Genomic DNA, 11,367 nt, shown 5'->3' on the forward strand with positions numbered 1-11,367 from the left:
TGGTGGGAATGTAAATTGTGCAGCCACTTTGGAGGACAGTATAGAGTTTCCATAAAAAACTGAAAATAGACTTCCATGTGATCCAGCAATCCCATTCATGGGTATATTTCTGGAGAAAAATATAATTCAAAAAGACACATGCACCCCAATGTTCACAGCAGCACTATTTACAATAGCCAAGACACTGAAACAACCCAAGTGTTCACTGACAGATGAATGGATAAAGAAGTTGTGGTATACTATATATATATATATATACACACATATATGCATATATATACACACAGATATACACACATGAACACACACACACACAATGGAATACTGATCAGCCATAAAAAATAAAATAATGCCATTTGCAATAACATGGATGGACCTACAGGGTATTATGCATAGTGAAATAAATCAGAGAAAAAAAACAAATATTCTATGTATTAACTTATATGTATATATAAAAAATAGAACAAATTAATTACTATAATAAAACAGAAATAGACTCACAAGTACATAGAACAAACTGGTGGTTACCAATGGGGAGAAGGAGGAGAGGGGAGGCAGGAAAGTTGTAGGGTATTGAGAGGTAAAAATTACTATGTATAAATTGGATAGCTTACAGGGCTGCATCATACAGCACAGGGAAATATAGCCATTATTTTATGGTGACTTTAAATGGAATATAATCTATAAAAATGTTGAGCCTCTGTGTTGCACACCTGAAAATATTATGATGTAAATCAACTATTCAATTACAAAATTTTTCATCAAAGTTTTCTTTTCATATTATTTGCAATAAGTTAGAAGCCAGAACTGTCAATAGAAACATAGTGTAAGTCACAATTTTCCAGTAATACCATTTAGAAAATAAAAAGGAACAAGTGAAATTAATTCCAGTAATAATTATATTTATCCCAAAATATCCAATATACTATCATTTAAAAAGTGTGATTGACACTTTTAAAACTTATTAATAAATATTTTACATTAGTTTTGTTGTATGCAGTCTTAAAAATCTATTATGTATTTTCCACTTATAGAACATCTCAATTCAAAATAGCCACATGTGGCTAGTGGCTACTATACTAGACAGAGCAGATTACACCATTCACACTTCTGATAAATTACCTTCTGTTACTTATTTTAAAAACTTGCAGAAAAGGCTTTAGAAATTCCCTGTATCAAACAAAGCAACCTTGACGGGTGGGGAGTATCTTCATTATAAACTGAAAAATAAAGGTAAGAGAGCCATGGTTACATGTATGTTAATGTAACAATACCTTCTTAATTCATTCAGGACTTTACAATCTTTCTTCATATGCCAAGGATTCACTGTCACTGTACAATATTTTTCACTGTTATTTTCTTTGGAATTGAGAGGGTTCTGATGAACCTGCTTTGTGCATCTGTACATAAAAGAAAACAACAAAACAGCTACAAGAGCTACAGTGAATGCCCCCCCATTAATTTAGAAGAAGTCTCACAGTATTTCCCAACATAAATGCTAAAATATAATTCAGAACACTTTGTGATGGTCAGCATGATTTTAACAAAAAAGTAGATAATTACCTCCCTGGTGTCAAAATTCTTTCAGAGATGTGTACCTGAAATTTAGTAAAAATGATTTTGCATATATCTTTGAAAGAAATGCTAAGAAATGATCTTTTCTGTTGGAAATTAGCCTGCTTTTACATTCTGCAGTAGGCATACGTGTTTACAAACCAGGCAGGAACTGGATCATATTTTACACATACTTTAGAAACTGATTTGAATTTTGCTTTCTACCTGCAAGGCTATTTCTTACGTAATTACATAAGCTGGCCACTATACTAAATTTTGTTTCACTGTTTGCTTAATCCTCACAACAACTCTGTAAGCTGCTATTATTACCCCCATATAACAGATAAAGAGCTTGAGGCAGAAAATAATTTGGGTAACTTGGTAACTGGTGGAGCTCGGTAAGATTGCAGCCAGTCTGACACTCAAGTCCATTCTTCTCACCGATGTCTGATACTGCTACCTACATTCAGCAATGACAACTGAATTCATATTTAAGTGTGTCATTTCTAAAAGCGCAAAGCTATAGTAGTACTGTTGTGTAAATTATTCTTTTGAGATGTGATTGCCAAAAAAACAAAAACAAATAAAATCAGGGTGCCACTGAGTGGAGGGCGAACTGCATATGGATGGACAAAAGGGGACTTTGTGAGGACACAGTTGCACAACTCTATAAATATCTAAAATGGCTGATTTGTACAATTATAATTTGTGAATTTTATGGCCTGTAAATTACACCTTAATACAGCTATTAAGAAACTGGATATCAAATTAAGACTAAAACACATATATATATATCACACAAAGAACAACAGGCAAATATCATTATTTACTGTACCATTCTTTCATGCAGCTTCCTTTCCTCACCCGTTCCTGAAATGATGACTCAGTTTTATAATATTTTAAATTATTTAGCAAATAATTTTTGACAGACTACTATGTACCCAGGACTAATCTAGGCACTTGGAATAGATCAATAAACAAAACAAAATTCCTGTCCTCACGGAGCTTGGTTGGAGTCTAGCTGGGTTGGGGGGTGGAGATGACAATTCACACAACAGAGAGGCAGAGGAAGTGGCATGTTAAGAAAGAGGAACCATGGAAAAAATAAAAAAAGGGCAAGGTAAAGAGAGTTTAGGGCATGGGATGATGGTGATGTTGTATTAAATACCAGAGCAGGCCACACTGAGGACTGAGGTTAGAAAAAAGACTAGGAGGTGAGAAGTCCCAGGTAGACGGAATAACCATCACCGAGGCCAGCGTGCACCTCTCATGTTCCAGAATGGGGGCACTGCTGGAGCTGCGGAGAAGGGTCAGTGCAGATCCTGTATGGCCTTGGAGGACGTTGCAAGGACTGTGGCTTTTACCCGGAGTGAAATTGGGAGGCACTGCAGAATGACGACACAATCTAACTTAGGTTTTCACGGCTCACTTGACTGCCGGGTGAGAATAGTCAAAACGGCTCAGAGATGAAAGGAGGGAAGCCTCTGAGAAGGGCTGTGCAGGAGGAGAGGACAGTGGCTCAGGGCAGGGAAGCAGCAGTGGAGGCAGGAGCCATGGTGAGAAGTGGCTGGGTTCTGGATCTGTTTTAAAGGCAGTGTTAAACCAGATCTATTGACAGAATTCATGTGGTATGTCGGTGAAAATCAGAATAACTCCAAGTTTTTTGACCCAAGCAGCTGGAAGGATTAAGTTTCCACTAACTGAATGGAGAATGTTGCAGAAAGGACCAGTTTGGGGGGTAGGACGACAAAGAGCTCAGTTTTTACACATGTTGATTTTAAGATATCAGAGTTCCAAGTGAAGATGTCAAATCAGCAGAAGATTGTAATAGTTCAGAGTTGGAGAGAAAAAGTCTAGAGGGAGGCAGAAATGTGGGAATCATGGGTCACACAGGTGGTAGAGGAAGACATGAAACCCAGATACTCAAACATTAAGATAACCTGGCATTAACCATAGAAGTTGTCCTTGAGGGCCTGCCTACTAGGTGTGGATATCAGTCCTATTTCCCAACCACTCGAATTTTATAAAGGAACTTACAAATGAATTCGTGCAAGACACTGCCTCCAGTGGGTGGATCCAGAGAAGGAGTGGGAGAATGGGATGCTGCACGCTACTCCCTACGGTAGAATATATGTGTGTGTGTGTGTGTGTGTGTGTACGCATGTTTGTGTGCACAGGGGGATGAGACATACCTGGCTTAAGAAAAAGAGCAAGTAAGTCTAGAAGCCGAAAGATGAAAGAAAATCCAGATCTGGTAGAGGGAAGAGGGGAAACACTGTGTACTGTAAGACATATCCCCATACTGCCATTTCCCACCATCCTTTCATCAGGAACACAGTTGGAAAGGGGGGAATTATGTAGATACGTGTGATGTACACAAACTTTCTGACTATGTAACACTTAATATCTACATATGTAGCAAGTTAATGATATTTATATCTGCTTCAAGTTTAATAACAAGTTCACAACAGAGGGAAAATAAAATATTGAGGACTGGTAGGAGTATCATAGAAGGCCTTTCAATGCTCACAATGGAAGCAAAAGCAGCTTCACCCCACAAAGAATGTCAATAAGAGTCAAGAATGTTTATATTTGCTTAAGAAATTGAGAGTTACAGCTTCCTGCTTTAAAGAATTAACTTTAAGACAGATACCATACTATAAGCAACGTCTATACTGAAGCTTTCTTAAAGCCATTTTTAGTTTCTGCTTGTTCTGATGTACTCCAGACACTCTGCAAAGAAAACCTTCTTTTCAAAGGCTTAAAGGAATAAAAAAAGAAATAACACTGCATTCTTTTCAGTGTTCTCTGTACTGAAAGTCACTTGCAAATGAAGCACCCAGCCACAGGTCTACATTTTTAACAATAAAGTCGTTTGCACAATTTTTCAATTGCTATGTGACTTTGTGTCAGTCTCTCACTAAGAAGCAGAATGGAGTACCAGAAAATGACACATCAGGTCTATAACTACAGATGTGGGAGATGAACTTACACCAGGAAACAGCTAAGTGGGAGGGTAAGGTTTACCTTTTAAGTTACCGTAAGTGCAGTTACACCTGCTCCCTGCTTCCCCTGTGAAGTGAAGAGCTAGTCTTTTCCAGAAAAGCTCTCATTCTGAGAACTGTCTTCTTTAAAATATTCGGAGATTCTCTTTTAAAGTTCTTTCATTTTTAAGTCTTTCCCCAACTCTACATCCCATAACAAGTGTAAAAATTATCCTACAGCCTATTGTTACAGAACATACTCTACAAAAGCTGAGGTTTCCCAGGGTTTGGATCCCAGAACTCTGCTACCAGATAATCCTAAAGCTTTCCTTCCATAACAGACTCTTCCGCCAATTCCCAGCTGCGGGCAAATTCGGCTTCTTAGACCAGGTAACTTTCTAACTCTGCCTACGAACACTCTGCTGCCAGGAAAGGAACTCTCAGACCGAAAGCACACAATGCCCCTAGTGAGGGTTGCCTCCTTCAATCAATCAAGATGCCATCACAAAGCAAATATTTAAACCTACTGCAAAACTTCTGAAGACATCTTACAAACAATATAGTTTCTATAGATGCATACTATTTGCTCTGGAATAGTGATTTCCAATGGAAGGAACAAAGGACCACATGACCCAAGCAATTTTTAAAACTGCACATAACCATCCCTCTTCATGTGAGGATTCAGGCAAGCCCGTCTTACAGGCCTAGGTGTAACAGAATGAGAGCACCTCTAGGAGTAGGATGAAAAGCAGCGAGGTAGACTTCTAGTGAAAGGGGGTGATGTAACAGGGCCCATCGCCCACTTACCTACCACCACAGGACAATCATCTCAGATCGAGAACAAACACTTTGGGAAACAGAGTTTGTTTATATTTCTATGGATTTCTGGTGGAAATAATATCCTGAGTCATGTGAAGTTGTGGCTGCCAAATTGAACAGGGGACTGGACATTTTCACATTCAGGACAAAAATAGCCCCTGGATAGCCACCATATCTGCTCTCCCCTTTGCCTGTTAACCCCAAGAGCTGCAGGACTCTCCTGCTTGCAATGACACCCACCAATTCTCACAAATTCTTGCCAAGTTCACGTCATCAGCTGGTGGTGTCAAAGTCACTATTTGTACTGCTATGAAGTCCCTCCATTACTTTATATCCCTTCTATTTTCTCTCTTGTCTTCCTAGCTACACTTGCATACACAAGATGGTTACTGCACTAACATTGCCTCTGTAATCAGTCCAGGATATAGGAAGTAGAGATTCAACTGTAACCAGTCCCAGAATACTTGTCATGCCACTCTAGTGTCCCAAAAAATACTCTGGCATCCATCATCTCACCCAAACAACCACTGCATTACTTAGAGGTTGTAAAATTAGAGGGCTTTCTCTACTGGGAAACACTGTGGCTTGTGGTAGAGTTGTGATTTCAGTTTTTGCAACTGGTTACAGGCAAAAAGACATGGTCCACAAAATTTCTTCAAGCGTTTGGAATTTAAACTTTCATTAGATACAGAGCCGGAGGACTAACCGTAATCTATGAACATATGGTCATATTATCAAATAATGTTCATGTCTACCTTACAGACATGTAAGAACTTGGATTACACCTGCAGCCTGTAGGCCTTTGGAATTGGATGTGAAGCATCCTGTGAAATAAAAACCTCCTATCCAGTCACAGAACACCTTACAGACAACATCACACTAATGTCACTGAATACATTAGTATAGTCCATGTATGGTTAAGTTACACCTCCAATTTCTCAGAGATGGAAAGGAGATGTCTAGAAAAGATGGAAAACCCAATTACTAAAACAGCTCAAAAGTTAATGCAGACTCCTACACATCCCAGAGCAGAGGGCGGAGGGGGCATTTCCCAAAACTCTGTCCTTCCCCAGGACGTGGCATGTGGGGAAGCAGGCAGGAATGTGTGGCTGGGACTCGGAGGTGGAGAGGTGATGAAAGCAAGAGTGGAACTGCTCTGGTCCTAGAACAACAGAGCTGTAAAATGCTCGGCTTCAGTACAACCCACTCCCTCTCCCACTTTCCCTCCCACCTATGTGACAAACAGAACATAACCAGGCACTTTCTGCCCATGACGGTGACTACTAGCAGGAAAGGGACCAGGATAAAAGCATGTCCTATAAAAGATCAGTCTGATTTTAAGGCTATGTTATAAACAATGAACAGCACTCTCAGAGTGGGACACTTGTGAGGCGCTCAAGTAGGGAGGAGGAGGTTGAGGATCCATTTCCAGCACTTCCATGTCTTTTATCACTCCTATTTCTGACCTTTCCTTTGCCACTATTTGTAGCACTTGCCATCACTGGCAGGTAAAGGGGCAGCAATGTGACTTGGCCGTTTGGCTGATGGGGCTACATTTCCCAGCAGTGGAATGAAAAGGCACTGGAAGGCGATCAGCTGGATGATGTGAACTGTGGTCCTGGCCTGTGCCAAACACTAACCAGGTGACCGTGGGTTAGGCTCTTAGTCTCTCTGGGCTTCCGGCTGTTTACTTATAAAAGAAGGTTTTGTCATTGCACAAATATATCCAATATGAAATGTAACGTGAAAGTCAAACATAATGACATCTCACCTGCTTGCCTCAGGGAACTGTACAAGCACTGAACACTATGTGAATGTAAACACAGACTTAAGAAAACTTTTTAGGTAAAGCGCTAAACTGAACATGGAGATAAAGTTTTATGGATTTTCTTGGCTTTTTTTTAAATTGCAACACTGAATTAATAGTTATTAGCTATAATCCACACCACCACCCTGCGAATAAATAAAGTAGGTAAGCACTGCCTGGATGCATGTTTTGTCCGATGCTAAGCAGGGTGAGGGGTATAAAGGAGGCTGAACAAGGTAGTCTTCTCCAGTTACCAGCTAACTGAGGAAAAACATTGGAAACCACCCAGGGATGGTACCAAGTCAGTACTCAAAGCCAAGATTACAGGCTACTGATCATAAACAGTGCAGGAATACAAAGAGGAGCTAGAAGTATTTGGAGTAAATAGGGAAGACTCTATGAAGGGGATGGGGCTCCAACTAGTTCTCAGGGCAATTGTAATCTGTTTTAACTGAGGACTGGATAGGAAAAGGCTGGTGACTCCTGGTTTTTAATAAGGCACAGGTTACCATAGGAGGCTAATTTACATAATAATTGGAACACATAAGGTAAGTACAAAATGATGATTGGTCAAGACTACCTGACTGAGATCTGGTTGTGTTAAGTCTTTGACTTGACTCTAGATGTTGGAGAGCCAAAAATGTAGGTTGACTGAAAGGGGGGGAGAGAATATCCAAGAATTCAGCAGAAGGAAAAAATAACGTATCAGGGATGAAAGCTCTTCATCAGAGTATCAGCAATCAGTATAGACACTTGAAACCAAAAACATACAGTTCAAGAAGCTGACAAAATATGGAGGGTGGTGATAGAAAGATAAATCAAAGACCACTCCAAGCCTTTGGGTATTTAAGACCGGAAGAATGATTATCCCACTGAATAAGTGGAGACGCTGCAAGAAGAAAGATTATGAAATCAGCTTTAGACATGTTGAATCTGACGTATGAGCTAAGAGTAGGTTTTCTCTAAGAAGCTCAAAATTCAAAACTGAAGCACAGATATTGAGTACAGGCTTAAGATGCAGATGGACAAGACATGATAAATCTCCTAAAAGAAAACATAGGCAAAACATTATCTGACATAAATCTTAGCAACATTCTCCTAGGGTAATCTACCAAGGCAATGGAAATAAGAGAAAAAAATAAACAAAAGTGATGTAATTAAACACATAAATTTCTTCACAACAAAGACAACCATAAGTAAAACAAAAGGAAACAACAACCTACGAATGGGAGAAAATATTTGCAAATGATACGACTAACAAAGGCTTAATATTTAGAATATATAAACAGCTCATACAACTTAATAACAAAAAAACAAACAGCTCAATCCTAAAATAGGCAGAAGACCTAAACAAGCATTTCTCCAATGAAGACACAATTGGCCAATAGGCACAGGAAAAAATGCTCGATATCACTAATAAACCGAGGAATTCAAATCAAAACTACAATGAAGAATCAGCTCACACTAGTCAGAATGGCCATCGCTCAGAAGTTCATGAATGATAAATGCTAGAGAGGCTGTAGTGGGAAGGGTACCCTCTTACACTACTGGTAGAAATCTAGTTTGGTGTAGTCATTATGGAAAGCATGGAAATCCCTGAAAAAACTAAAAGTAGACTTACCCTATGACCCAGCAATTCCACATCTGTGTACATAACTGGAAATAACTCCAATGTGAAAAGATACCTGCTCACCAGTATTCACAGCACCACTGTATACAATAGCCGAGACATGGAGGCAAGTTAAATGTAGTAACAGATGACTGGGTAAAGAAGTTGCTGCATATTTATATACTGGAATACTACTCTACCATGAATAGGACAAAATAAAACCATTTGCAGCAACATGGATGGAGCTAGAGATCGTCATTCTAAGTGAAATCAGCCAGAAACAGAAAAATACCAAATGATACCACTCATATGTGCAATCTAAAAAAAGAGAGAAAAAGACAATGTGAACTCATCTGCAGAACAGAAACAGACTTGCAGACTTAGTAAACAATCTTAAGGTTACCAGGGAAAGGGGAGTTCGAGATTTACAAATGTTAGCCACTACATATAAAAAGAGATTTTAAATAAAGTTTCTTCTATATAGCACAGAAACCTATGTTCATTATCCAGCAATAACCTATAATGAAAAAGCCGATACAGCCACCAACTGAGGAAGCAAGAGAAGAAAGGAGAGTTAGTTATGCTGGGCTAGAGCCCACTTCTAAAATACTTTTCAGCCACTGATGCTGCCCCAAGTACACTGAGCCTTCCTCCCAGGGACAGGCTGACATGACATGTGTCCTGCAAACCTGGGGCAGCAGAGGCTGTCCCCAGGTCTGGCCCTGGGGGAGATGGGAGCAAGTCCACCTGCTTCCCTTGGGGCAGCACCCCTCCCCGCAGCCCCCGCCACCTGACTGTACCACGCCTGCCTCTCAGGAAACCACTGGCTTGAAAACAAGTGATCCACGAACCTGGGGCAGCGGCAGGGAGATGGGCAGCGACCTGGCAAGCTGGTCGACTTGCCCCCATCTTCCCCACGGCCTGTCAAGGGCTCGGCCTCTGCTCCTCCAGGCACGGTCAGCAGGTCAGCCTGCTCCCTGGAGGAGGGCGCGGTGTGGTCGAAGGCAATGGCTGGTTATGGAGTCTGACCATGGGGGCCCGTGGATTTGCTTCAAACTCCCCAGCGCATGGCCTGAGCTTGGCCTCTGCTGCCTCAGGTTCGTGGAACTCAGGTTACAGGTCAGCCTGCTCCTGGAAGGCGGTGCTGTGCTGTCAGGGAAAGGTGGCGGCTGCGATGGCGGGATTGGGGCTGCCCTGTGAGAGCGCGGGGTTTGCGACCATTTCCCGCTGCCGCTGCAGCCATCCCAGCACACTGATCACACCGAGCCCACCTCCCAGGAGTAGACTGACCTGTAACCTGAGTCCCACGAACCTGGGTCTTTAGAGGCCACCCCCAAGGTCAGGCCGCGGGTAAGATGGAAGCAAATCCAGGGGCTCTCATGGGGCAGCCCCCATTCCATCCGAGGCCCCGCGACCGCACCGCACCCGCCTCCCAGAAGCAGGCCATGATCTGAGGGCCAATAGGAGATGCTCCGGAGCCGTCCGGCGACCTCCCACCTCCCGGGGCTGTACCTGCTCTCCTAAACCCGGGTATAACCGGCTGTAAAAATGCGGTGTTCAGGAACTACTAATACCGGGGTTACCACGAACCACAGCAGCGGCTGGGACCCGCCTCAGGGTCCCAACGGGACGCGCAGCCGGGACCTCACCTCCGCACCCCTCCCTGGGCGCATCCTCAGCTGCACAGCCCAGGCGTCACCCGCCGGCTCCCCGAGCAGCGCGCCCCTACCAGCGCCCTCTTAACTGTCCGGCAGCGGCAGCCGAGCCGCGGGCAAGCGGCGGCCCAGGCCCCAGGCCATGTTCCTCTTCCAGGAGCTGGTCCAGGAGCAACCGGCTGCAGCCAGCTTCCACGCGTTCTGGGTGGGTTCCGGCGTCCGCGAGTCTGTCCGTCTGCGCGTGCGCGCCCCTCCTCCTCCCGCCCGCAGCGCAAACTGCTCGGGTGGGTCTCCTGCTTTACCGGCCCTGGTCGCTGGGGCCGGGAGGAGCCAGGTGGGGGCCCTCCTGCTTGTCCCGCCGGGTGTCCATCCCCAGAGCCTTCACCCAGCCACCGACTGGGTCCTGGCACTGAACTAGAACCACGACTGCCCTGGGCCAGGCCACACCCCGCCAGCCCCAATTCCCCTGCTCACCTTTTCCTCCCTGTTACTACCTTCCCACCCCTGGCCAGGCCCAGTCTCCCACCAGACCTTGAAGACACGGCTCCTTCTCCTCACACCGAGGTCCCTGCCCTGACACTCCATCGTGCTAGGTCCTAACCTATGGCCCCTACACCCACAAGCTTACCCCTCATGTCTCAGCACAGGACACCCAACATCCTGAAATTGTCCCCCTCACCTCTCAACCAGGTCAGTTCCAATCTGATCGGGCCCCACACCTCTCAACCTGTACCCCCTCACCATGGGATCCCCTTCACTCTGAGTGCACCCCTACCCTGAACTCACTCCCCCACCCCTCACCCTGTGGTTGAGGTGGGGAAATCCGGGCTCCAGTAATGATGACTACTGCCACCAGTGGGGGATCCAGCCTAGTGTGCACATTCATAGTTAATGTCTGAGGCTACAGGGTGAGGCAGGCTGGGCTGAAGGTGGTTCCAA

General features: G+C 43.6%; 1 long non-coding RNA gene across 1 annotated transcript in view; it reads right to left on the reverse strand.

Annotated features, from left to right (window-relative positions):
* The window catches only part of LOC140690731 (uncharacterized), a 35,677-nt gene extending 25,053 nt beyond the window's left edge, over nucleotides 1–10,624 (reverse strand). The window contains exon 1 of the long non-coding RNA XR_012066007.1: nucleotides 10,423–10,624. This is a non-coding gene — a long non-coding RNA (uncharacterized lncRNA). The remainder of the gene's footprint in view (nucleotides 1–10,422) is intronic.
* Between the last annotated feature and the right edge of the window lie 743 nt (nucleotides 10,625–11,367).

The sequence above is a fragment of the Vicugna pacos genome, chromosome 31 (genome assembly GCF_048564905.1).
Source record: "Vicugna pacos chromosome 31, VicPac4, whole genome shotgun sequence".
NCBI classification, from domain to species: Eukaryota; Metazoa; Chordata; class Mammalia; order Artiodactyla; family Camelidae; genus Vicugna; species Vicugna pacos.